Source organism: Malaclemys terrapin, chromosome 11 (assembly GCF_027887155.1).
Source record: "Malaclemys terrapin pileata isolate rMalTer1 chromosome 11, rMalTer1.hap1, whole genome shotgun sequence".
In the NCBI taxonomy this organism is placed as follows: Eukaryota; Metazoa; Chordata; order Testudines; family Emydidae; genus Malaclemys; species Malaclemys terrapin.
In genome coordinates, this window is record NC_071515.1 from 10867283 (window position 1) to 10873064 (window position 5782).

The following is a 5782-nucleotide window of genomic DNA, read 5'->3' on the forward strand; positions in this document are numbered from 1 at the left end:
TTGGATTTTTGGTGTCCTAAGAGGTTTGTGCATGTTGTTTAATTAGCTGGTGGCAACAGCAGATTTCCTTTGTTTTCTTTCTCAGAACTTCCCCGGGGCGGGGGGGGAGGGGCGGGATTTGAAAGGGCTTGAGGATACCCCACAGGGAAGAATTCCCAAGTGCTCCTTCCTGGGTCCAAGGAGTTTTTTTGCATTTGGGTGGTGGCAGCGTTTACCAAGACAAGGTCAGAGAAAAGCTGTAACCTAGGGAGTGTAATACAAGCCTGAAGTGGCAAGTATTGATTTTTTAAATCCTTGCCAGCCTCCACCTTCTGCACTCGAAGTGCCAGAGTAGGGATTCAGCCTTGACACCATGTGTATAAGCGACAAAGCTGGACCCATTTGTTTTGTCAGTGAAGGTCTAAGGGTACGTCTTCACTACCTGCCGGATCGGCGGGTAGTAATCGATCTATCGAGGATCGATTTATCGTGTCTCGTCTAGACACGATAAATGGATCCCCGAACGCGCTCTCTGTCGACTCCGGAACTCCACCAGAGCGAGAGGCGGAAGCGGAGTCGACGGGGGAGCCGCGGCCATCGATCCCGCGCTGTGAGGACCCGAGGTAAATCGATCTAAGATAGGTCGACTTCAGCTACTCTATTCTCATAGCTGAAGTTGCGTATCTTAGATCGATCCCGCCCCAGCGTAGACCAGCCCTGAGAGAGGAGCAGTCGCCAGGGGAGACCTTGGGTGGAAATGTCTCGTCCTTGAGTCCAACGGATAGTGTGAGGCAGGGGAGTAGCCGGGCAAGAATCTACTGAAACTAGCACAGAGTGGTGTGAAATCCCTGCAAATCAAGGATACCACCGACAAACGGGGCATGAGATCACCAAAGAGTTTGTGGGATGTATCTGGAGAAGGCCCCTAATATGTATAATAGGAGAAAAGCATCCAGAGGCTGGATTGTCTGGAGTAAGTGAAAGAAGAAAGGTTGAGTGCTGTAGGCAAAGGGTTTGAAGAGAAGTCAGACCCTATGTGATAAACCTTCTGGGATGTCCCAGGCTGGGTCAGGTGGGACGGACAGCGTGAGGGGACACTAGTTTACAGATTAGATGGAGAAGGTTTATACCTCTTTGTTACTATTGAATTAGTCAACAGTGTTTCTCCATGATTCCAGCAAGAGCATGGCTCCCTCCATAGCACAGCCATGCTGCTCACGTCCACTTTCAGCCGCCTCCCAAATAGTCTCCATGCACGAGATATCTGGGACTAATAAGAAAGAAGGAATGACAGAAAGAAAGAAATTACTGCCATTGCTGGTTAAAGGGGAACGAACGCGCCCTGAGATGTCATTCATGGACTGATTGGTGCCCAAAACACAGTTCATTTAAACCAAAGAAAGGACACGGTCTGTCTGTCTTGGGGTTGTATACTGCTGCCCATCACCATGGTATCTGGGCTCCTTCCAGCTAAAATCAATGAGCAATAGCGAAGTTCCTAGTGGAAAGCTTGGCGTCACTGGCACATCTCCCTTTTTGGGGTAAGATATCTCTGCTCTGGGTAGGGTTATCTTTTGTTTGTTGGCTTGATTGGTTTGATTTCTACCGTTTGTTTTGAATAGGGCTAGACATCTATATCCTGCTTGAGCAGGGGAGAAGTGAAGGAAACTGTGATGCTGGTTAAATAAGCCACTGACTCTCAAAGCAAGAGAGATTGGGGTGATCAAAATCAGACTCAAATTGGGGATTCCTTAAAAAACAAAAACAAAATAAGAGAGACCCAGAATGAGACTCCTTTGCACTTCTATGGAGTTTTTCAGTGGAGGATCTCCAAATGGCTTTTAAAGGTGGGCCGGTATTATTACCACCATTTTTATGGCCGGAGAAACCATGGCACAGGGAGGTGAAGTGACTGGCTCAGTCAAACAGCAGGTCACTGGCAATGCTGGGAATAGAAGATAGTTCTCCTGACTCCAGTCACATCCTCTACCCCCTTTATTTCTTGGATAAATGTTATTGATTCATTACACAATAAATATCTTGTGCTCTCCGATTGGACATGAATGAGCACAGACACAAAGAAATATCAGGACTCGCTGTACTGTATAGGGCCAACCAAATAATAGATTTGTCTGACAGCATGAACATTAGCCAGCCAAATATGGCTGAATAGGACTGGCTGATGCTCTTGCAATTAGGATTCAGTTCACATATCCTGCTTTGCCGCCGTCAGCAGCATGGGAAAGCAGCTAGGAGCTCGTGATGGGTGGAACAGCCAGGATAACATCCTCCCAAGGGAAGTGGTGGAAGCCCCATTGCTTAAGTCTGTGCTTTTCAGGTTGGCCACTTATTCAAAGAATTTCGCCTTTACACTCACTATAAGAGTTAGAAATGTGTCATTGCTAACAACGTTAGCCCTACAGAATTCACCTGCGCGTGTGTTGTGAGAGGTTGGCCAAGAATATTTGACCTTGAAGGGTAAAGGTGTGCAGGGAGTGGGGGAGCAAGATGATTTTTGCTTTAGGTTATAATACAATTTTCAATGCCTCCTGACTCCCTTGATTGCTCTGTGTAATCATCTGGGGTCAAGACCCACTGTTTGAGACACGTTGGCTAAAGACATTTAAAACTAGACTGGACTAAACCAGGGCTCAGCGTGGGATGGGCTGCGGTGGCCTGGCATATTGGCTTCTTTTTTCGAATGCCTTTTTGTTCTGCAGCATCTAAGCTTTCATTTAGAAACAATGTAATTCTCTAGCTGTTATTTAAGATTTTTATTACAGTAATGCCTACGGACTCTCCAAGAGCAGGGCCCTATTGTGGAGAGGCACCAGCTGGGCCCAGAGTGTGTGTGGGGGTGTCTCCTTTGCACACTTCTGGGTGCAGAGTCGTGGCCACACCTAGGCCCCATTTTACTCCCTCCCCATTCCTCCTTATGGTTCCTGAGAGATGTACCTGCCAGAGCAGTGGAAAGAGGCCTTAGTGTAATGAGAACCAGGCTCTAGGATCCAGAAATAGGACTCCCATTCCAACCCAGGTATTGGGCTAGTCAGTCATCCCTAGTGTTGTATTGTTCTGCCTGCTCCAAGGAATGACTTCACTACAAGGGTAAGAAAGAGAAGGGAGAGCAGTGTGTGGTGGAGAGAAATAGAAACTGCCCTTCCTCTTCCAGCAGCCAGAGGTTCCCAGAGAAATACAGGCTCTGGGGGCATCATCACCTCCACCAGTGCTGGAGAGCCTTAGAAATACAGGGGTCTGACCGTCACCCGGGTCTAGTGTTTGTATCAGGGCTTGTAAGTATTGTGTTCACACTGGGGATGGAAGGACCTCACGGAGATCCAGCATTTACCAAACTGGTCCTGATTCAGGAACACTGTCTCCTGTCATTACAGTCTCTGGGAGATTCCGGGATGATTAGTACTGGGACTGATTACTGCTAGCTCATTATTTATTTGCCAAGCTCCAGCAGTGAACTCTGCCCCCCATGCAGAACAGAGGGCTGCCCTCGAGCTGCATGCAGACTCAGCCATGGAAGAGCGCCGTCCACCCACTAGCAAAGCCATGCGGCCACATCTATTTGTTCTCCCCTCCTCCACTTTTTCCATGTTTCCCCCCCCCCCCACTCTCTGTGCCTTGTTTTCAGTTTCCCCTAAGTGGAACACAAACCCAAGAGCCTTTGGGATCACTGCAAATCTTTGAACACATGGGGGTTGAGACTGAGTTTGCCTCCCTTCATTCCCACCCCTTAGCGCATCCTTAGCCTTTCCTTTTACCTGTAGTGACAGTTCGGGGATATCGCGTCTTGCCTCTCTTCACTTTTTGGCAGATTCGCTTTAGACACCTTAGGATGGGCCCACTCTGATTAGGAACGACCTTGGCTGGGCCATCTTGAGTATCTTCTCGAGCCAGCTCCGGCTCACGCTGACTCCCACTGGAATGTTCCTCTCTTCCCAAGGTGGACGTGCCCTCAGCAGCCGCGTCCTCCTACTTCCCCTCCCTTGGCAACCTGTGCATGTCCATTCTGCAACAAGTCAGGAAGGGTGGCCAGTTTTGTTTCAGTCGATCTTATTGTCTGTGGGACAATTTCCAGCCTGAAGCTAGTGAGAATGTGTGCGTCATCCTCCAGCTAAAAATGTGAGCCACAGACAGCAGAGCCCGAGAATTGGGGCCCAGATCCTCAAAGGTATGGAGTTTCCTAACTTCCATGGAAATCAATGGCAGTTAGGAGCTTAAATACCTCTGAGAATCTGGGCCTGGGACCCTGCACCCCCTGCCAATCCCCCCACCAAGTGTATCTCTACACTTGCAGCTGGGGGTGTGATACCCAGCTCGCATACACATATTCGCACTGGCTTGCTAAAATAGCACTGTAGCAAGCATAGCATGGACGGCGGTGAGAGGGGCTAGCCACCCCGAGTACAACCCCACCCGGACCCTATGAGTACCTACTCCGGCGGCTAGCCCAAGCCACTGCCTGAACTGTCGCAGCCACGCTGCTATTTAACACGCTAGCTTGATGACAGCTAGCGCAGGGATGTCTCCTCAAGCAGGGAATCGCACCCTGCTTGGTCCTGCCTCAGCGTAGGGGGCTGGACTTGATGATTTCTTGAGGAGCCGTCCAGCCCCACAGTTCTGGGATTCTACAAAATGAGAAGTAGCTGGGGCCAGATGAAAGGTTGGTGCCAGAACCTCAGTTGAGAATTGCCTTCCTTTTTAGCATGTAAATGCTCAGCTGTAATGAATCTAGTTCTTTTAAATACAGAAATAAATCCTCGACTCAAATTGTATATTAGCAAAGGTTTGGGGGTTCCTTTTGGAACTTTGTTGTTTTAATAAAGTCAATAAATATACTCAAAATTATGCAAAGGATAAGCAGTATGGTCTAATGGTTTGAGTATGGGACTGGAAACCAGAAATAGATTTCTCATCCTGGCTTTGCCACTCACTCACTGTGTGATGCTGGGCAATTCACGTCCCCGTCCCGTGCCTCAGTTTCCCCATGTACCAAAAAGAGATGATACTGACCCTTCTGTACCTCCCAGGGATGAGGAAGGTTACTTAGTTAATGTTTGTAAAGAGAAAAGTGGCGACAAAACTAATCTGACACAATGACGGCACCAAGAGTGGAATTATAAAGCACCTAAAAATCCAAACAAATATATATGTATCACAATATTTGCCAACCCAAAATTCAGTTATGGTGCTTCTAAAAAAACCCACATTGAACACTGTCCATCGCATACGCGTTTCATTTGAATAATACATTTGTTGAGTCAGATCCGCAGCTGCTGGAAATCAGAATACTTCATTCAAGTCAATGGAGCTGTCCATTTATAGCAGCTGAAGATCTGGCCCATAAAACCCAACACATTTTAAGCCCGAAGTTTACTTGCTTTAGAAGTTGGGACTCTTAACTAATTTCACAATCATTGGTTTCCTCCAATACTTGAGCTATGAACAAAGATGGAGAAAGAAGTTCACAAAGCTAAGATTACAGGCTTGATGGTCATCAATCAATATCACAATATACTTCTTAGTCTAGTGGGCAACACAAAGTTTAGCTGTATTCAAAATATCACATTATGCTCCAATATTACTTAAATCCTCTGTCAAAGATTTAAATTTTAATCTACATGCTTGCGCTCAGGGGAGGCTCTAGCTTTTTTGCCACCCGAAGCACGGCAGGCAGGCTGCCTTCGGCGGTGCGCCTGCGGGAGGTCCGCCGGTCCCGCAGATTCGGCGTACCCGCCGCCGAATTACCACCAAATCCACGGGACCGGCGGACCTCCCACAGGCGCGCCGC